At 44.6% G+C, this 23,170-nt stretch overlaps 2 long non-coding RNA genes across 3 annotated transcripts; one reads left to right on the top strand and one right to left on the bottom strand.

Moving 5' to 3' along the window:
* Positions 1-8,429: 8,429 nt before the first annotated feature.
* LOC123156770 (uncharacterized) lies at positions 8,430-20,069 on the bottom strand. Of its 2 annotated transcripts, XR_006478390.1 has the most exons (3): positions 12,625-20,069; positions 11,655-11,774; positions 8,430-11,373 (listed from the first exon to the last, which is right to left on the bottom strand). It is a non-coding gene; the product is annotated as an uncharacterized lncRNA (long non-coding RNA). The 2 variants fall into 2 exon arrangements; XR_006478389.1 differs by having other exon boundaries at positions 11,655-20,061.
* On the top strand, positions 19,187-22,503 carry LOC123156772 (uncharacterized). Its single transcript, XR_006478391.1, has 2 exons — positions 19,187-20,210; positions 21,096-22,503. It is a non-coding gene; the product is annotated as an uncharacterized lncRNA (long non-coding RNA).
* The last annotated feature ends 667 nt before the right edge of the window (positions 22,504-23,170 follow it).

Below are 23,170 nucleotides of genomic sequence, written 5' to 3' on the forward strand. Positions count from 1 at the left end.
TTCGCTAACTGAACCTAACCGACGAATAACGTTCGTTAAAATGAACGAACGGACGAACGTCCGCTAACTAAAATAAACCGACGAAAACCGATCTAAATAATAAGCCGAAAAACTAAAAAAATGGAGTTTAACCGAGAAAAATCAACCGGCCAAACGGGGTCAACGGCGGCGGCTCCAGCGAGATCCGCGGCGGTGGTGACGGCGGTCGACGGCGCGGGCGATGCGGCGGGTGGTGCGGCGGCGGCGGCGGCAGCGGGCAGCAGCGGCGATAGGCGAGGGCGGCGGTGCGGCGACAGCGGTTTCGGCAGTGCGGGAGGCGGAGGCGGGCGGCGGTGCTCAGCTTGGGGTCCCAGGGGGCCCGGGCGCGCATTATAGAGGGGGGAGAGGTGCCTTGGAGGAGGGGGCAAGGCGGCGGGGGCGGTGTCTGGCTCGGACACCGAGTCCGGCAGCGGCATGCACGCCCGCGCGGGGGAAGGCGGCGGCGGCCCGGCTCGGCTGGGCCTCGGCCCAGTCGGGAGGAACATTTTTTTAAAATAATTTTTGCCCGAAAAGAAAATCCTAATAAAATAAAAAATTCTAAAAATGCCAAAAACAATTTTCACCGTCTAAATAAAATATTTAGAACAAAGTGAACATTCTTTTGGCCTAAAATGCAATCTTGAAAAATGTATATTTTTCTAATTCAAATAAAATAGCAAATAAAATACCAGAAAATTCATAATTTGATTTTAAAATTCTTTCTCCAATATTTCTCTGAATTTGAAGAAGTCATATTATCTTCTCTCATTTATTTTTATTATTGGAAATAATTGGAGAGAAAAATAATAAAACCAAATTGATCCTTTTCTTCAAATTTGAAATAAATTCAAATATGAATTTTGTGAAACCTCCAACTCTCTCCATGGGTCCTTGAGTTGCTTAAATTTATAGGATCTCAACCAAAATGCAAGAACAAAATATGATATGCATATGATGATCTATGTATAACATCCAAATTGAAAATTGGGATGTTACAGTCCATGGAATGAGAGTTTTCAGTTACTTTACACTTACAAAGCTAAAGTGGAGATGGCTAGTCCACGGAGTGTTGTAGAGATTGACAAGCATATAGTTTCATACAAAATAAGAGGGAAGTCATTTGAGAAGGAGTGCTTCAGGAGGGCTTTTGTTTTTTCCAGGATTGCTAGCAGGGGTTTCTGGATGGTTGCAGGCCCTATTTGGTTGTCCATGCAACTTCTTTGAATGGAAGATGGGGAGGATAGCTAGTAGCAACTTCTGCATTTGAAGGACACAACTGGCTATTCCCAGTTGCATCTGGTGTGTTGGAGGCAGAGTCCGAGGAAAGTTGGGCCTGGTTTCTACAAGAACCGCGCAACATTATAGGTACTCCCCCAGGTTTAGCTATACACACAGATGCTTGCAAGGGTTTAGAGACTATAGTTGGAATTGTATTCCCTGGAGCAGAGCATAGGGAATGTATGCGACACCTAGCACATAATTTTAAAAAGCAATTCAGAGGTAAAGTTTACGATGAGAACCTATGGCCAGCATCATACACATGCAGCTTGAGGAAGCATGAGCGCCATTTGAGAGTGTTATATGCTCACAATCCTGAGGTGAAGGAGTACTGGTAAGCACATCATCGAATGGTGTGGTCAAGAAGAAAATTAAATGAAATCTTCAAAGTAGACTATGTGACTAGTAACCTCGCAGAGTGCTTCAATGCAAAGGTCAAGTTAGTGAAAGGGGTCTTGTTGTGGCAAGCATTTGATAAGATAAGGCAGATGGTCATGCTAAAGATGGCTCTTTGTAAAAGAATTGCAGAAACACAATACCTTGGGTACTCCCATGTCTTATTAAGTCATTGCATGCCAAGGCAAGAGGACTGAAGATGAAATGCGTTTGACCATTGACATACGAGGCTGAGGTAAGATATACTGACACTAAAAATAGGGAATGGAGGTATCCAATGAACCTAGCAACCAGGGAATGCAGTTGTAGGAATGGCAAATCCGTGGGAAGCCATGCATACATGCCCTACATCTCATGGTTGTTATTGGGGTTGAAGATGTTGAAGTTGATCAGTATTGCTCTGAATATTTCTGTGTTGCCAAATTTTGGGTTGCTTATGCTGACAATGTAACTGCACTCTGGGAAAAGACCAATGGAACAGAGTAGATCCAGGGTTCAAACTATGTTCTCCTGTACTTACTAGACCACTAGGAAGACCAAGGAAGAACAGGATAAGAGCAGGTGAAGAGGGTCATGTAAAAAGACAGCGTAAGTGCAAAAGATGTGGAACCCTAGGGCACATTTCTAGGCTTTTTACCAATCCAATGGATGCATCGTTTGGAGAAGAGGAACAATGGGCAGCAGCAAATGCAAAATAGAATGCAGCAGCAGAGGAGAATCACCAACATCTTGGTATGTGTGCAGCCTTCCCTTTTTTGTATGCATGTGTTCTCTTTTTTATCGATGGCTTATCCCTAATCTTATTTCTGTTTGACCCGGCTCTAGGATAGGTGGAGACAAAGGAAAGAAAAGGCTTGGAGAGGAAGAAACTTTCGTTGAACCATCATCTGATGCAGAATTTGAAGCCATGGCTTATGATGGTTTTGAAGCTATAAGAGAGGAGCAAGACATGGTTCATGTCGTTCCTTTAAAGATTATGGAACCAACAGATGACTGTCAACTGGTAATCAAGTGCTCGGGAAACCAGGAGAAGATATCCCAAGTGAAGATTAAAAGGAAGAAGATAAAGCCAAAGAATATCCTAGCTAGAGAAACCAGGAGCAAGACACTTAAGCCATCTGCGAACACACGGAGCAACTCAAATATTGGAATTTGAACTTTGAACTAGTGTGAAAACTTGTAAGGTGTAGTAATGCAAAATGATATTTGTACTTTGATGTCAAATTTGTGGTAGAATTCAAATTTGAGGCAAATTTTGAATTTAATGCAAATTTTGAATTTGAACCAACATTTGAAGTCCATTGCTCTGTGTGTGATGTTGCAATGTTTTTTGAACTATTATACATTTGCTCCAAATGAGATCATAAGCTCCAAATGAGCTCTGAAGCTCCAGGTGCTCAAAATTTAGCTCCGAAGCTCCAAATGCTCAAAATGATCTCCTGAGCTAGGGTAATCAACCCCATTTGTAATCAAGTTTTTTTAACTTGTCGAAATGAGCCAAATATTTTTTTTGTTAAGACCTATTCAATCTATATAATGTCCATTTGAAGTCTCATTATTTATTGAATTAATGTCCATTTCTTGATTTTTTTAAACTAGTTACACTTTTATAGAGAACCATTAGAAAACACACTAAAAATATGAAAATGAAAAGTAAGTTCAGATCCTTCTTAGTCACTCCATAGTGAAGCATTTTTTGTTTTATTTATTTTTTTGAATTCAAAACCCTAAACCCCTCTCACTGGCGCCTTGAACTCTCTACAACATCGTTCAAGGTAGCTAAGTTTTGTGAAGGTTTTTCATAAAACTAACCATAGAACAAGTTTATATATTTTTTATCAACATTGTATCACTTGAAATGACTATGTGCACCGGTTTTGTATTTTTGTATTTTTTTTTGAATTAGTTATGCTCATTTCAATGTTGGTCAAACCCTACAAAACCATGTTGGTTGTCTCCAAACTCTAGCACCGAACTCTAGCCATTCGATCATACCCTAGCGCCAAACTAGAGCAGTCAGATATGGTTTTCTAGAAGGACTGGTGAGGCGATCCACGAGAGGCTGGTCTTTGCGACGTGATTGGCCGCGTATGACTAGGCAATCCGCAAGAAGCTGACTACTAAGTCGTGCTACATATTGAGCGTGCGTTGGTTTTTTCCTTGAAGAGGAAATGGTGATGCAACAAAGTAGAGATAAGTATTTTTCTCAGTTGAGAACCAAGGTACCAATCTAGTACGAGGAAGACACAAGTCTCCAATAATTGCACCTACACAAACAAACAAATACTTGCACCCAACGTGATAAAGGATTGGCAAACCCATCATGGTTACTTGCAAGGATGAGATATGATAGTGATAGATATAAAAGATAAGTAAAAGTGCAAAATAATACAAATAAAATAAATTGCAGCAAGTATTTTTGTGTTTTTTATTTTATAGATATGAAAATAATATGATAAAAGATAGAACCAGCGCCATAGTTTTCACTAGAGGCTTCTCTCTTGAAAGAAAGCACACAGTGGGTAAACACATTACTATTGAGCAACTGATAGAAAAGTGCATAGTTATGACGATATCTAAGGAAATGACCATGTATATAGGCATCACGTCCGTGACAAGTAGACCGACTCCTGCCTACATCTACTACTAGGACACCACACATCGACCGCTATCCATCATGCATATACTGTATTAAGTTAATAAGAACAGAGTAACACCTTAAGCAAGATGACACGACGTAGAGGGATAGATCCAATCAATATGAACAAACACCATCTTTTTATCCTTAATGGCAACAATACAAATACGTGTCATGTCCCTTTGTGTCACTAAGATTGAGCACCGCAAGATTGAACCCATTGCAAAGCACCTCTCCCATTGCAAGAAAAATCAATCTAGTTGGCCAAACCAAATTAATATATCAGAGAGAAATACAAAGCTATATAAGTTATGCATAAAAGAGTTCAGAGAAGACTCAAATAATATTCATATATAATCTGATCATGAATCCACAATTCATTGAATCTCAACAAACGCACAACAAAAGAAGATTACATCGAATAGATCTCCAAGAACATCAAGGAGAACATTATATTGAAGATCAAAGAGAGAGAAGAAGCCGTCTAGCTACTAGCTATGGACCCGTAGGTCTGTGGTAAACTACACACATCATCGGAAGGGCAGCAAGGTTGATTTAGAAGCTCTCCAGGATTGAATCCATCTCTAGCACAGTACCGGAAAAGGTCCCCAGATGGGATCTCACAAAGACAGAAACTTGCGGCCGTGGAAAAGTATTTTTTTACTGTAAACTATAGGGGACCCCCCATACTCAAACTTTATTGCCAAAGAGATACAATTACATTGATTATAAGAAGTAAACAAATGAAGAACTAAGGGGCTAGGGGTCTACAAAGCTAGAAAAACTAAAAAGCAATACCTCAAGGAGGCAAGAAAGAGATCCATCTCAATAACTCATCTCTAAAGACATGTTTAACTCTATGCTGCTTGAGATTAATATCATGGATCAAGGCACTTATCCATTTATTAAAGCTTGGCCTTTCATGCCTAAACACCTTGGCGTTCCTTACTATCCAGATGTTCCAGCAAGCAACAAAACCACCTCGGTGAAAAAAGGTTTTGCAAAGTCTCGTTTAGCCTGCAACACAATGCTGCTCATATCATCTCCCTGTGGCCAACTGATTTGAAGATAGTTCCAGATTCTCACACTAAAATTGAAGTGGAAGAAGAGGTGACCTCTAGTTTCCCTTGTCAACAGAGGACAAAGAGCACAATTGACGCCATCATCCATATGCCAATGCCTTGTATCAACCATATCGTTGGTGTTAAGCTTGTCCATAGTCAACATCCAAGCAAACACTTTTATTTTCTTTGTGCATGATGATTTCCATATCTAGAGCAATAGAGGATTGAATGACAAGGTAAAATGCATGAAGGAATAGAATATCTTAGGCCTAAAAGCATTGCATGTCCCCTGCCAACACCAGATATCATTTGCATCCAAATCTATATTGTGAGTGGACATCATTTCCTGAACTGTCATATATTCATCATATGCTTGCTCAGACACAGGTAAATTAAACATCTCTGAGATATCATGCACTTGAAAAGCATCTGCTACAGTTATCATGGGTCTTTGACATATGAAAGAATCCTAGGAAATCTTGATTGTAAGGTTGTCACAGAATCACTCAACTTCATTTGTTAGACCAAAATAGAGCTGAATCACCGCAGTTGATTTGCACCCAAGTGTTGTTTCTGAAATGATCCAACAATTTGCATATATCTTTCCACCAGAAAGAACCACAGCTATCAGTGCCCTGTGGAACCCTCCCATGATAATATGAATTCCAAACTAGAGGAGACCCATGGCAGATACATCTTATTCAAAAACTTATGCATATGCTTAAGCAACAAAGCAATATTCTGGACTCCCAAGTTCAAAATTCCTAATCCCCCCTTACTTTTAGGCCTACAAATCAAATCCCATGCTGCGAGATACTGAGAGGGCTCATCTCTATGGTTTCTCCATAGGCATTGTCTCTGGATTCTCTCCGGTTGTTTTAAATTTCTAGGAGGGACTAGCAAACTTCCAAGATAGAATATGGGCATGGATGACAGAGCAGAATTGAGGAATTGTGATCTTTCACCATGATTGAGGAAGGAGGAACTAGCTGACATTCTTCTTTCCATGCAATCCACCAAATGCGTGAAGTCAATCATCTTAGGCCTAGTTGCACCCATAGGCAGTCCCAAGTATGTGAAAGGCATTTTCCCCACTTGACATCCAAAAGTTGCAGCAAGAGAAGTGATTGTATTCTCGTCAACATTAATAGGAACCATGGATGATTTGTGATAATTAATAACTAGGCCAGTAGAAGTGGAAAAACCTTAAGCATATCTTTCAGAGCAAGTAACTGTGCCATATCTTGTAACATCCCAAAATTTTAAATTTTGGAATGTTATATTAAATAAATGATTATGAGTGTTTGTTTTACTGTTGTGTGATTGATTCTGTGAAATTGAGTGGAATTTGAAACTTTTTGAAAGTTGAATGAGAGGGAATAAAAGAACTTTCCCAAAACTTTCATCTTGCATTTTTTTATCTCCATGAATTCAAGCCATCTCATCACAAGACCCTAGAGTGAAGATAATATGACTTCTTCCATTTAAAGAAATGAAAAGGGGTTTGAAAATGATTTGAATTCCATTTGAAATATTTCAAATTTAGAAACTTTAAGCAACTCAATGAGTTCATTAAATGACTTCTTCAAATTTGAAGAAAGAGAGTTGGAAGTTCCAAAGATATAATTTGGAAGTCACTTTGAAGTTATTTGAAACTCATTTCCATTTGAAGTTGTTTGAATTCCCAAGCTTAAAATCCTTTAAAAACTACTCAAAACGAGAGAACAAATATGACACTTCAAAATTCATAGGGAATTTGAAATATAACTTTGCCAAGGGAAAACATAAAAGAAATGAAATTGGTTTGAAATTCAAATTCAAATCCAATTGGGAGTTATTTGGGTTTCTGTAAAAAATGCATGCACACACACACTCGCCCGCACCTCTCTCGCTCGCTCGCTCACCTGCACCCGCTGACTGGTGGACCCCACCTATGTCGTCCACAACCTCCCACTCGCCCCGCACGGGAACAGCATGTCGCGCGCACACGCCGAAACCGCCAGGAGAAGCCCTCGCGGACGAGCTTATCCCCGCGACTCCGCAGCCACTACTCGCGCCTATAAAAGCCCCTTGTCCCTCTCTCTCTCTCCATTCTGCCACTTCGCATCGTCCCATGCTGCTGCCTTCGTCATTTGGATCTCGCCCGTCGGAGCTACCTCGCTGGTGCTCTTCGACGCCCGTAAACGACCTCGGATCCGTCTTCTTCCGTCAACCTACTGCCCTACTCGAGATGCATCTAGTTGACATTTTTGTTTGCCCTAGGTTCGCTGGAGACGCCTCCCCGATGACACATGCCCTCGCCGGAGCAACGGGTCACCGCCCTTCGCTCCACCCGTGCCGGCCACCCGACGCGCGCCGCCACCACCACTGCGACCCCCTCGTCATGTTCGTCCCCTTCGTCTTCTTCCCCGCCGCCGAGGATTGCCGTAGGCGCCGCCCCGTCACCGCACGACGCCAGCGCCGCGGCCTCCTGTACATCGTCATCGTCACCGTGAGCGACCCCCTCCTCATTTGTTATTATTTCTAGTTAACCTATTGCGCCAAATGGTGCAGACCCGCTAAAGCCATGTTGTCGATGAAAATAGTTTCATTTTGCAAGGACCTATTTTATATTTGTAGTAGAATGTTATATTGAAAACGCTGCAAAACTTTTTGTGCCAAATAGCACAAAGGCCCTTCTGATTCCATGTTAGTGATGAAAAGAAATCCATAGTTTAAATGATTTTGTTACGGGTAAGCACATATGATAACAAATTTAATCTCTCTTAGTTCAAGAAAACGGGTGCTTGTTGCACCAAATGGTGCACAGGCACCCTAAATCCATGTGCGCGAGGAAAAAATTATACATGGTTCAATCGCCTTAAATAGGAAAAATGGTCGATTGTTATCTACAATGAGATGTATATACACATTCAATTTGATAACATAAAATATTTAATACCATCTTCACATAGACCCATTTGAAATCATGTACATGTTGAAAATATGTGCACTTTCCAGTGACTCTGTTTGAGCAAAACAAACATACGCTTTTGTTTAAAAATATATGTGTCTATAAAATCATGAGTGTTTTGGCCATACACATAGTACTCCCTCCATCCTAATATAAGTGTCTCAACTTTTTACTAACTCTAGTACAAAATTATACTAAGGTCGAGACACTTATTTCGGGACAGAGGGGGTAGAATACAAAGAAGCCAGGGGACTACATATTAAATCCTATCTTGCTCTTAAAACAAAACAATAAAACTTATAATTTCCTCTCTTGAGAGCATTCTCCTCTTCTCCTTCTCGGGTGCCCTGTTTGGATTCCAACGAATCGTGCACCACCACCACCAAAGCCAAGGAAAGTGTTATTTACATAGCAGAAAAACAATGCATAATACAATTATATAGACATCTCTAGCAAAATTATTGATTGCACATGTAGATTGAGACTAAAATGAAGAAGGCATTAATAATCAAGACGAAGAAGGTATGGTCATGGTATGTATACTCAGCCAGGAGTCTCAAATGAAGTACTCCCTCCATAAAGAAATATAAGAGCATTTAGATGACTACTTTAGTGATCTAAATGATCTTATATAAGTAGTGATATAAATGTTCTTATATTTGTTTACGGAGGGAGTACCAGTCATGCCATAGTTAAATTTCAGTTCAAATATCACGTAAAAACTTCTCAACTTAACTAACAAAAACATACTGAGACTCCACCATTTGACTTCCACTTAGAAGGTTCTCATATAGATGGACCCACAAAAAAATTACGACTGGTTAGACAAAAACAAGAAACATTTTCCTGTCAAAGGTATTTCAAGATTAACAAGAGGAAAACACAGGAAAATTACCGTCCCTGTGTCGACCTGGTTGTTTTTTAGAGGCCCAAATTTGCTTCATTCTAAATAGATGACACAGTAAACTGACTATAAAACCTGTCATTTCATACCACAACCCAATGACTAACAATGAACATATCTCTATATGCAATATGATTTCAGAGTGAAACTTACCATTATTTGCTATTGGACCAATCAAATGTGGTTTCAACTCCACATGAGAAAAATAATGTGGAAACTGAACATACATCTGAGCATACAAAACCAGAAATTCAAGCAAGAATTAGACAGGGCATCTAAGGACACGATGGCATTCACTCAACTTGGTATGCAGCATCGGTGCAATGAAATGTATCAATGCCATGATAAGATCCACATGTCCACCTTCATGCCTCCATGACTCCTGCCGACCACGCACCTCTCCCATGGCGTGTCCCCACATTCCCAGCCACGCCTTCTCAAGTACTCCCAAGAAGATAACGGCAATAACAGGCTATGCTAACATTATAAACTTAATATTAGTATTATTGGACAGACATTTAACTTGCACATGAACCATGTAAAATGCAAAATTACTAATGCCAGCTTAATAAAATGACTCCGTGGTGTTGTACATGGCAAACCAAAGATCATGCTTGGTACTATCTTAGGTCGCAACTAATAAGCTAAAAGAAGAACGGAAACTTAATAAAGGTGTTGAATCACATATAATTCATGCTGCCCTTGATAATGGATCAATCAACTTTTCCTAAATTAAACAATAGTGAAATTCTAGTAGCCTAAAGGCCTGATTTGCACATATAGGATATAAGATTATATGATCAAGAAATATCAACATGGATGCTACCCAGCACGAGACACTACCTTCTGGTCAAGCAGCACTGATTATAATGAACATGATTTATTAAGTGAACAAAAGCTATTTTCCCCTAAAAAATAACTCGCATTATTTCTAAGTGAAAAGACTAAGAGTTATAAATTTAAAAAGTAGAACCATGCAAATTATTGATTTATAAACTGTCAGATGCATTCGGTCCAGTACTTTGAGAGAAAGGCAAATAGCAAGAAACCAAAGCAGACCCCTGCCTCCTAACGAAGAGCTTCAATAAACTTAAATTGTCATCCTATCAACTAATTATACACACGAGAACCTTCCGAAATGTGAGCTTCTCAGCCAAGATCATGACAATATTCAGACCTTCACCAAAAGGAAGTAACTTCATCAGTTGTGACCTATGACACATATATTTCAAAATCAAAACCAAAAGGAGGTAAATTCATGAGTTGTGACCTATGATCAAGTATATATCTCAATAGCAGCTGAAAATAAGTCAATCTGAAGGTTCTTGCCATATGTATCCCGGTTAGACATCTTTGCTTTGAGAAAATCTTTTAGTGCTTTCATGTTTATGCATCTCAAATTCTTTCCATTTGCATCCCTTCTTCTGCTAGTTAATACAAACACTGAACTAAAATACATTTGGAAATGTCTAGAGAGATCTCAGGAGAAATTCAATGATATTAGCAAAAAGTTATCAGAGATGCATCAAGTACTGATGCATGTAATATCTATAGTCCAGAGATATAAGAAGTAGATGATTCAAACCCATGCATGCTAGTTAGCTTGACAAAGTTAATTTTTTGTTTTGGTACCAAACACCTATCCTTGCCTAGCGAAGGCCAATAGTTTGTTCACTTTGGAACCAAATACACACTAAATAATCACGCATAAACTGGTTGAGTTATGGATGTGCCAAATAATTACTATAACATAGTAGCTCTGGAATTATTTCACAGGGAATGAACAAAAAAGAATCTATTCAGAAGGAAAAAAGAATCATAGCCTATTCATTCATGGCTGCATATATAGATTCCTAGCCAAAAAATACAGCCTATACTAATACACGACTGGATATCAGGATCATCAAGATAAATAGTTTCCTTATAGAATCATGTACGGTTGTGCAGCTAATTAAACATCTAAATAAAGATAAAGGATACACCTTCTTTCCATCTGACAGTATTCGATAATCAACCACACTCGTAATATCTTGAAAGGAGTTTCTGCCTGTAATTGGGAGGATCTTGTGAAATGTATAATCTAGTTGTCCTTGCCTTCCTCTGTAGATAACCGGCTGCAGTACTGATTGTTCACAAATTCGGCAGTATAGAGTTAATATGTAGTATATCGAGAGTATGATCAAACATAAACATTATTCACAAGAAAAGGAAAGAGTGTCCAACATTGCAAATGAAAGATAGACAAGACAGAAAATCAAAAGCTTGTAGACATAAACACAAATAGTTAGTACCCAGACCTTCGGATCGGAAATGACTTAGATTTATTTTTTCCTTAGATTGCAGGGAGCATATCATTAGATTACTTAGTACTGCTCATAAAAAGGTCCAAGTGCAAGTACTCACAGGCCTGCAGGCAACCGATAGTGTCTCCAGTTGTACTCCTCGGTGAATCCGGACATTGGGCAGGTTGTCGATGGACGCCGTCGGCACATGCCGTTGGTGCCCAAGATCTCCAAGAGTCCACTGCATTCACCCACCCATCAATATTTTGCATCAAATATCAGAGAATCCTATAAATACATATATTAGGAAGTTCTTCTAATAGTATAGTAACATAATCCAACAATTAATATATTGACAACACTATTGCTTGAAGGGTCCAATCAGAAGCTCCTAATTATTTTAGTCTGCCAGGCAATCTCTATGTACTACAATCTTCAAGCATGTCATGTAACCAACTTATTCACTGATAATGAGAAGGAAGAACTATCTGAGTAGCTGAGGAGGGCAGCGAGTAGGATGGTTTGTATACACTGAAATCCAATCTTGTTCAGTGATGGAATATGCAGCATACATGTCCCTAAAGCTGCAATGCTAATGATCCATTGTGATACGGTTCCTGGAAGTTATGATACGATATAAAATCATTTTGAGTAGTAGGCAACCACACCATAACTGAATCAATCAGCAAGCAAAAGTCACACTCCAATTTTGAAGCGTACAAAATCCGAGCTCTGAGACTGAACTTATTTAGAAACTTAATAACTAAACTATATATGTGAGCTAGTAACCTCTCCCATACACTGAATAGGAAATGCTTCTAGTAAAAGGAGACAACAAGACAACCAATATGCCCAAGTATCAGAGAAAGATATAACCCAAATACACTGTAAAAGATGACGAAAAACTACAGGAAAAAAGAAAAAAGAATGATGACCTTAACAGATTATAGGGAAGACAGAAGCAGTCTCAAATTATTTATACTTTCAGAGTTGAATTACTCCTTCCAAAGCTAATGGCCAAGATGGCTGTAGGAAGGAACACCCAAAACATGACAAGGAAAGGGCCAAGTTAGCTGTAAGAAGGAGCTCACGGGCAAGATGCAACCAGAAGTGAACAAGGAGTCCAGTGGCTTATTTTCATCTCCTCCCATGCTGCTCCTCGATGGTTCGCCTCCTCCCATGACGGTGCCCGGCGAAATTGGCCGGTCAGAATTTGCTAGTCAATCATTTGTCTTCTTATTGTAGTTCTAATTGAACATGGCACAATGATTTATCCACTATTTTAATCTTATACTGGAGTCTAAACATACAGGGAGCGTTTCATTTACATTCACCTTTGATTCTCCATATATTGATGTGTTCTCCAATAAAATAAATGATTTGGCTTTTTTATCATTATGGTTTGTGATTACAAGACTATAGAAATGACAAGTAACTTTTATATCAATTTCCATGATTTTAATCGCTTTGTGGCGCAGTGGCAATGTTTCATGACTACGGCTCTAGCATTGAACCGATGCAAGTTAATTGATATTATTTTGTAAAAATAGCTAGATAACATCTTATTGTTATCAAAATATTATCCAAGTGGGTATGTTGTCTTTACAATAGCCTAGTGAAACAAGAAGCATGAAAAAAAACTAAATAAGAATACGGCCTAGAGAGTATATTATATAATGTATTACTATTAGGCATGTATATAACATTAAATTTGAAACGTTAGACCTTTGCCAGGTGTCTTCCATCTGAACACAAAGATATGCAAATTTAAAAGTACCATAAGAATAATGACTCTTTAGAAGTACCGGAATAATAATGGCCCCATATACCAGAAAAGCAAATAGATGTGATGATTTACTGTTTATTGGCTGATTATCTACTTTTCAGCAGTTTCAGTGTGAATTGTCAGCAAAACAGAGATGAACTCTGCTGCTATGTATCCTCCTGCACCAGCCCATGTACCCCATCGCACTGAATTGCTCCATCCAATAGTTTCATTTGACTTGCGCCTACATTCAAAGCTGCAGTGATCTTTTTTCATTGGCTCGAGCACCCCAATCTAAAGTAAACAATAATTTCCTACAATGGACAGGGAAATGATTAATTACAGGAGCAAAATTATGGACAAAAAAGCACACAATTAACAATCAACCGTATAGAGTGAGGGATCTAGTAATGTTATGTGTCAAGCAAACAAGCGACCACTAACAATAATTTGCTCAAGTTGTGGAGTTTCCAGCTCTTAAATTCAAAAACTCACATCCCACGCGACCGTGTGACTCCTTTCGCTCAGTCCCACAGCCGCTGCAGTAGCACTCTGCCTCCGTCCTCTTGTGCTCCACCATGAGCGCCTCCTCCTCCGGTCCTCGCTAGCCTCTTCCTTCTTGGCCGGCAGCCTGTCACCCCGGTGCTGCATACCACCGTGTGACTGCCAGTTGGCATGCCAAGTGTAAACGTGTGTGGTCCCACCTGTTGCCGCATAGGGTCCGGGCCAGTTGGCGTGCGTGGGTACTTAAGCTTTGGACAGGGGCGTGTATCAGTATGCTGAAAGAAATGAACTAATTCCCTCACCTACCCTCTCCTCTGCTCATCCCCTTCTCCAAGCTTCTCCCCCTCCCCTCTCTCGATCCGATCCAGCCTACTCTGGTCCCCCCTCAACCAGATCGGGGCGTTACAATTGGTAATCAGAGCCTCCGATCCTGCCCCAAATTTTTTTCGCTGCTGCCTCCTGATTTGGATCGGTAACATCCACCGCCTCGGGTGTGACTTGCTCCGGCGAGATCACGCAAAATCCCCGGCGGGGTTCGATCTAGCAGGGGTGCGAGACGGCACCGTCCAAGCCCTCCGTCCAGACCCGGCAGTTGCTGGCGGCCATGGACGACAACACCACCAGCCTCAAGGCCATGATGGAGACGATTCTCGCGCGCCTCGATGAACAGAAGGTCGACAGCGACAAGCGGCTCGAGGCGCAGATCGCCTTCAACACCCAAGTCTCGCAAGATCTGCGCTCCCTCGCCAAGCAAGTCGATCTCACGCAGGCGGATGTCGACGAGACTCGCAAGGCGCTGGAGAGATCGCCCTCACCGTCGGAATCGCACTCCCCGACCGTGCTCCATCCACCACCACCACCACCTCCGCGGCCCCAGGCCCCGGCGCCACAGCACCAACATGGGCCGCCGCCGTCTCCGCGCCTCTCAGACCAGCGCCCGCCCCTGTTGGCCACAGCACCACAACCCGGCGTCCAATCCCAGCACCAGCAGTACCACCAGATCGGCGAGGCGCACCACCAGCAGCAGCACCATGGTGACCACTACGTCAAGCCGCCGAAGCACGACTTCCCTCGCTTCGATGGCAGCGCGCCTTACCTCTGGCTCGACCGCTGCCGGGCGTATTTCGACCTCTACCATGTGCCGCCCGCGAGTTGGGTGACCACGGCGACACTATACATTGAAGGGCAAGCGGCTCACTGGCTTCAGGCATTTCGCCAAACACATGGCGGCCTCGGTTGGAATGCGTTCTGCGCTGCGATTCAAGAGGAGTTCGGGGTCGACGAATTTGAGATGGAGATGCACAAATTGTTGCAGCTCCGTCAGATTGGCACGGTCAGCGAGTATCGCAAGGAGTTCGATACATACATGTATCATCTCCTGGCACTCGACCCATCTCTCAGCAACAAATTCTTCATCACTCAATTTTTGCTGGGCCTCAAGGACGAGTTGCGCGCAGCAGTTCGGCTGCAGGCGCCCAACAGCATCACGCGTGCGTCCATTCTCGCACGCATTCAAGAGGAGGAGCTGAACACGCCCAGGGCGCGTCCACGGCCGCAGCCGCAGGGCCGCCCACCACCACCTGTGCCCGCCCGGCCGCCGGCCACGCCCCGCCAACAGCCCGACGACTACGCCCGCGAACGACAACTCAAGGAGTTCCGGCGCGCCAACGGACTCTGCTTCAAGTGCGGAGACCGGTACACTCGTGATCACCGCTGCAACACGCAGGCCCAGCTCTCACCATCCAAGTGGGCGCATACGGGGAGCTGCTCACCGACGACACCGTGCACGCACTCGACCTGCTCGATGCACCCCAACAAGAAGCACCCCCTCCAGAGTGTTGCACAATATCAGCGCACGCCCTGGATGGCTCGGAGGCGCCAAGCACAATCCGTCTCCGCGCGCTTGTGGGCAACCAAGTTATGCTCCTTCTACTGGACTCTGGGAGCACCCACAGCTTCGTCAACAAGTCGTTCGTCGAGCGCGTTGGGGCGACAACGCAAGAGATCGCCACATTGGATGTGCGGGTGGCCAACGGTGACCGACTAACCTGCTCGCGCCAAGTTTCGGAGCTCCAGTGGTGGATGCAGGGCCACACGTTCTCGACGCCGATGTACGAGCTCGACACAGGCGCATACGATGGAATCCTAGGCATGGACTGGTTGGAGAAGAACAGCCCAATGACTTGCCACTGGCAGGAGAAATTCATCTCCTTCCTGCACGAGGGCGAGACAGTCAAGCTACAAGGTGTTCGTCCAAAGTCGACACCCACTCTCGCAGCGGTGCAACCAGCAGAACTATGCAAGTTGATCGCCGGCAATGATATCTGGGCAATGGCCATGGTCGAGATGCAGCCCCCCAAACCAAGACCACGCAAGCCCTCGCAGACGCCCATCAACGATCTCCTGGAAGAATTCAGCGACGTGTTCACCGCACCCACCGGCTTGCCTCCTCACAGGCAGTATGATCACGCGGTCACATTGGAAGATGGAGCCCAGCCAACAAACACACGGCCCTACCGCTACTCTCCATTGCAAAAGGACGAGATTGAGCGGCAGGTCAAAGAAATGCTCGACGCCGGTGTGATCACGCACTCGGTCAGTCCATACGCGGCGCCAGTTTTGCTTGTGAAGAAGGATGGCACCTGGCGATTCTGCGTGGATTACAGGCGTCTCAATGACGTGACCGTGAAGAACAAGTTTCCCTTGCCCGTCGTCGACGAGCTACTCGATGAACTTGCCGGAGCGGCTTTCTTCTCCAAGCTTGACCTGCGCGCAGGCTACCATCAAATTCGCATGCGTGAACAGGATGAACACAAGACAGCATTCAAAACTCACCACGGCCATTTCCAATTCAGAGTCATGCCATTCGGGTTGACAAATGCTCCGGCCACGTTCCAATGCCTGATGAACGCTATCTTCACCAAGTATACCCGTAAGTTTGTCACCATTTTTCTTGACGACATCCTTGTTTTCAGTGAGACACTCGAGGACCACTTGGAACATCTCCGCATCGTCCTCAACTTGCTCCGCGAGCACCAGCTATATGCCAAGATGTCCAAGTGCTCGTTCGCGCAAGATCACATTGATTATCTGGGTCACGTCATCTCCAAGCAAGGCGTCGCGACTGATTCTGAGAAGACAGACGCCATGGCGCAGTGGCCTACTCCAACCAACGCCATCGAGCTCCGTGGCTTCCTGGGGCTCACCGGCTATTACCGCAAGTTCGTCCCCCACTACGGGATCATTGCCAAGCCGCTAACCCAGCAGCTCACCAAGAAAGGCTTTGCATGGCCCGAGTCGGCGCAGCTCGCGTTCGACACGCTCAAGAAGGCGATGGTGACCACGCCGGTGCTCGCCCTTCCCGACTTCGACAAGCCATTCTCCATCGAAACCGACGCCTGCGACACAGGCATCGGTGCCGTGCTCGTCCAAGACGGTCACCCCATCGCATACTACAGCAAGGCGTTGGGCGTGAAGAACCAGAAGCTCTCCACCTACGAGAAAGAGTTCTTGGCCGTCATGATGGCCGTGGACAAATGGCGCTCTTACCTGCAACGCGGGCCGTTCACCATTGTCACGGACCACAAAAGCTTATGCACGCTTGGGGACCAGCATCTGGTGACCGATGTCCAGCGCCGCGCCATGTCCAAATTGGTCGGCCTCCAATTCAAGTTCCAGTACAAGAAGGGCGTCGACAATAGCGCGGCGGATGCTCTCTCTCGCGTGGGCAGTCACTACAGCGCCAATGCTCTGTCCCTCTGCCAGCCAACATGGATTCAGGAAGTGGCCAATTCGTATGCCACGGATCCAGATGCCCAGGAAAAGATTCAGCAGCTCGCGCTGCACAGTCCGGACGACGAGGAGTACGAGCTGTACCGTGGAGTCATTCGCCGTCGCGGGCGGCTGTGGATCGGCACAAACACAGCCCTGCGCACCAAACTGATCAGCGCTCTGCATGACAGTGCCGTGGGGGGCCATTCTGGCTCGACAGCAACTTACCACCGAGTCAAGAAGCTGTTTGAGTGGAAGGGTTTGAAACATGATGTTGAAGATTATGTGCGGCAGTGCCAGATTTGCCAACAGGCGAAGCATGAATTGCATAAACCAGCGGGCAAGTTGGCACCCCTGCCCATTCCGACAGCCCCGTGGCGTGATCTGACAATGGACTTCGTCGAGGGCTTGCCCAAGTCCGAAGGGTATGACACGATCATGGTGGTTGTCGACCGCTTCACCAAGCTTGCACACTTTGTGCCCCTGCGACACCCATTCACGGCGACACGGGTGGCAAGAGTGTTCTGGGACAACATCGTCAAGCTGCACGGCATCCCCTCCTCCATCGTCTCCGACCGCGACAAAGTGTTCACCAGCGTGCTTTGGCGGGAACTGCTAGCCAGCGCGGGCACCAAGCTCCTCTACTCCACTGCCTATCACCCCCAGACGGACGGACAAAGCGAGCGCGTGAACCAGTGCATGGAGATGTACTTGCGCTGCGCTGTTCACGACACTCCCACGCAATGGTGTCGCTGGCTGCCCTCTGCAGAATTCTGGTACAAGTCCTCTTTCCACTCTTCTCTGGGTTGCTCTCCGTTCAAGGCTCTGTATGGGGTGGATGCCAACGAGGGCAGCATGGCAACATGGCCGGCAACACAAGCATCATTGCCGGAAGGGGAGCAGTGGGATTGGGCACTGCACAAGGAAAACTTGCAGGCACAGTTGACTCGGGCGCAACAGAAGTACAAAAAGTTTGCAGACAGAAATCGCACTGAGCGCGTCTTTTAGGTTGGGGAGCAAGTACTGCTGAAACTGCAACCCTATGTGCAGAAATCGGTGGCCAGCCGCCCGTGCGCCAAGCTGGCGTTCAAGTTCTTCGGACCATTCACCATCAGCGCCAAAATTGGTCCCTCGGCATACAAGCTAGAGCTGCCGCCCGACAGTCGCATTCACCCTGTGTTCCATGTGTCCCAGCTGAAGCCGTTCACACCCAATTATACACCAGTGTTCTCCGAACTGCCTGCGACCGTCGACTTATCAGCAATGGACTCTAACCCAGTTCAGATTTTGGATCGGAGGATGATGAAGAGAGGAGACGCACCAGTGGTTCAGGTGCAGGTGGCATGGAACACAACTCCTCCGTCGACAACCTGGGAAGACTATGAAGTTCTTCGACGTCGCTATCCACAGTCACCAATCTGGGAAGACAGTAACTCCGAAGAAGGGGTCGTTTCTCAAGGCGGGGAGAATGTCACCCCGGTGCTGCATACCACCGTGTGACTGCCAGTTGGCATGCCAAGTGTAAGCGTGTGTGGTCCCACCTGTTGCCGCATAGGGCCCGGGCCAGTTGGCGTGCGTGGGTACTTAAGCTTTGGACAGGGGCGTGTATCAGTATGCTGAAAGAAATGAACTAATTCCCTCACCTACCCTCTCCTCTGCTCATCCCCTTCTCCAAGCTTCTCCCCCTCCCCTCTCTCGATCCGATCCAGCCTACTCTGGTCCCCCCTCAACCAGATCGGGGCGTTACACAGCCGCAGCTCACTCTCACCCGCTCTCCATGACTCCTTCAGCCGCTGCCGCATCTAATCCTCGCCCTCGCATGCTTTACCCAAAACATGGCAAGAAAAGGGCCAAGTTGGATGTAAGAAGGAGTTCACGGGCAAGATGCAACCAGAAGTGAATAGGGAGTCCGACGGCTTATCTTTATCTCCTCCCGTGCTTCTCCTTGATGGTTTGCCTTCTCCCATGACGGCGCCCAACGGAATTGGCCGGTCAGCATCGGCGACAGAGTCAAGCCGTCTTCCTCGCTGGCTCTGTCTTCCCCATCTTTCTCGGTGTTGACCACTCAGGTAACTCCAGTGAAGAGGAGATGGAGAATCGAACGGGAGAAGGAGGGCCACGGTGGTGGTCGAGAGCAAGAGAGGAGTAGAGATGTGAATGTCTCGCACCAGCCGGAGACCCTCTCCCGTCCGCTGTCGCACCTCCCTCTCCTCTTTCCTCTCGCTTTCTCCCTCCTCTCTTGCTTTCTCTCTCCTGCAGGGACCGGTCCATGGCGAATCGAGCGTCCCCGCCATCGCCTTTTGCCGGAGATGCTCGTCGCCGCTGCCAAAGATGCCTGCCGCCACGCCCGCACGCCTCGGATCCGGCCAGATCCCCTACTCTTCCACCCCAACAAGAAGACCCGACGGCGGCTGATGAGGGAGGAGGGAGTGGTGCTGCGCTGCACTGTGGGGGTCGAGGGGAAAGAGAGCTAGGTTTGTGTTGTGGGGGCCGAAGCATGCCAGCAAAAGAGCGAGGCACATGAGGCGAGTGGGGAAAGGGCGGTTTCACCCAGTAAAGTTTCACCTAGCCAATCGAAAGGGACCCCGAGCCCATCAGTCATGGACCTTAAAAATCATCCACAAGATGAAACCAGCGGTAAGGATCTGACGGACCTGGCTGCTCGGTTGATCAGATTCAACGTGATCAAACAGCCAAGAACATCCTGATTCAGGGGAGCTCCGAGAAGGAGGGTCGGCTAGCCTTCTTTTATGTTTATATTATTATTATTATTATTATTATTATTATTATTATTATTATTATTATTATTTGAATTAGATCGGTTAACTGTGGTTTAGTAAACTCATTGGTTTAGTTAAACTGATCTTGGTTTTTTTAGTCGTGGTAGTTTTTTTTATTTAGTGGTCATTCGCCATATAGATGCCGCAGTGAATACTACTCAGCCACCCGCAAGCCGCCACATGGCCAAGGGCTTGTTCATAGTTTTATTTTCTTTTCTGTTTCACTGTTAGGTCCCTGTAATTAGCAGATTAGTCCATGATCTTAGATTAGCCATAAATTTTTAACCGTAAAACGAAACTCGATGAAACCAGCGGCAAATTCTTCGTCATGTTTAGATCTATCCATTGGTATCATTTTTGTAAACTTTTGTCAGATTCAAATTTGAAATTATTCAGATTTGAATTCAAACTTCAAATGGACATATCTCCTAAATCGTAGCTCAGATTGAGTTGATTCTTTTTGCACTTTGTCACGTAGCCGAACCCTATCACTTGGACCAATCTCACAAATTTTTTTGCACATTAGGATCTGTCCATGATGGTTTTAATACTATGTCGTGTATGCACCATAGCTCACATCACAATTTTGAACCTCATGCCACATGTTGTTTTGCACTTAGAAAATTTTGTGATAGTTGAGTGTGTGGGGTTTTCATTTGGTTTTTCTAAGTCTTTTTGTTGTGCATGTTATTTTGGTTCTCTGAAATGATTGCTTATGTCAATGCAATGTTTGACTTTATAGATTTTCATTGGAGAGTGACGAATAGTTCTATTAAGTAAATTTCTGAGAGCGATATACTCTTCATCAACTATTACCAGGCAAGTTCACGTTTGACCATTCTTTCAGTTACCTATGTTTAATATATGCACTTAGTCCTTTGCGGTAGGATTGCATGGTAGGAACTTTATGCCGGATGGCTCGGCTTTTACCTAGTAGTTCATTTGAGGTAGGTCTAAACTATACAAACTTGTCACCACCGTGTGGGTTTATTTTTTGCCTTGCTAATGTAGACGTGGATTGGTAAGTGTTCATGGCGAGACTTGAGTGTCAAAGTAGTAATCGGTACCAAGACTTTAAATGATCTACCTGGGAAGAAATTGGTTGGAATGGTGGTGAAGTACAGTGGGGCATGCATGGGAAATCCATGGTGGTGCACCACTAGTGATCTGTCTGCTCGGGATCAAAGGGATCAAATGTATTTTCATGTCTAGAAGCTAACATGTGCAGCCACAAGCCAATATGGGCTCTGGCTTAGTTGAGTAGAAGGGTGACCTCTTCCGAGATGGGCTAGCAGATGTAGAACGAGTAGGTGTACAGGCCTATCTGTGGGTTAAGGGGGATACTTTCGAAAAACTATGTCTCGATCTTCCGATCATGGAGGTGATCGAGTCTTGTGGGGAAAAGTGTGCAACCTCCACAGAGTGTTAGAACCTAATCGATTAGCCGTGTCCCTCATACGTCTCCAACGTATCTATAATTTTTGATTGTTCCATGCTACTATATTACCCCTTTTGGATGTTTATGGGCTTTATTTTAGACATTTATATCATTTTTGGGACTAGCCTACTAACCGGAGGCCCAGCCCGTATTGCTGTTTTTTTTTGCCTATTTCAGTATTTCAAAGAAAAGGAATATCAAACGGAGTCCAAATGGAATGAAACCTTCGGGAGCGTGATTTTTGGAACGAACATGATACAGAGGACTTGGAGTGCAAGTCAAGAAGCAATCGAGGCGGCCAGGAGATAGGAGGGCGCGCCCCTGTCTCCTGGGCCCCTCGAGCGTCCACCGACCTACTTCTTCCTCCTATATATACCCACATACCCTAAAAACATCCAGGGAGCCAACGAAAAACAATTTCCACCGCCGTAACCTTATGTATCCGCGAGATCCCATCTTGGAGCCTTCGTCGGTGCTCCGCCGGAGGGGGAATCGACCACGAAGGGCTTCTACATCAACACCATAGCCCCTCTGATGAGTTGTGAGTAGTTTACCACAGACCTTCGGGTCCATAGTTATTAGCTAGATGGCTTCTTCTCTCTTTTTGGATCTCAATATCATGTTCTCCCCCTCTCTTGTGGAGATCTATTCAATGTAAACTCTTTTTGCGGTGTGTTTGTCGAGATCCGATGAATTGTGGGTTTATGATCAAGTTTATCTATGAGAAATATTTGAATCTTCTCAGAATTCTTTTATGTATGATTGAGTTATCTTTGCAAGTCTCTTCGAATTATCAGTTTGGTTTGGCCTACTAGATTGATCTTTCTTGCCATGGGAGAAGTGCTTAGCTTTGGGTTCAATCTTGCGGTGTCCTTACCCAATGACAGAAAGGGTTGCAAGGCACGTATTGTATTGTTGCCATTGAGGATAAAAAGATGGGGTTTATATCATATTGCTTGAGTTTATCCCTCTACATCATGTCATCTTTCTTAATGCGTTACTCTGTTCTTATGAACTTAATACTCTAGACGCATGCTGGATAGCAGTCGATGTGTGGAGTAATAGTAGTAGATGCAGGCAGGAGTCGGTCTACTTGTCGCGGACGTGATGCCTATATACATGATCATGCCTAGATAATCTCATAATTATTCGCTTTTCTATCAATTGCTCGACAGTAATTTGTTCACCCACCGTAATACTTATGCTATCTTGAGAGAAGCCTCTAGTGAAACCTATGGCCCCCGGGTCTATCTTTTATCATATAAGCTTTCAATCTACTTTTATTTGCATCTTTACTTTTCGTATCTATATTATAAAATAACAAAAATGTATTTATCTTATCATACTATCTCTATCAGATCTCACTTTAGTAAGTGACC

Source organism: Triticum aestivum, chromosome 7B, assembly GCF_018294505.1.
Source record: "Triticum aestivum cultivar Chinese Spring chromosome 7B, IWGSC CS RefSeq v2.1, whole genome shotgun sequence".
In the NCBI taxonomy this organism is placed as follows: Eukaryota; Viridiplantae; Streptophyta; class Magnoliopsida; order Poales; family Poaceae; genus Triticum; species Triticum aestivum.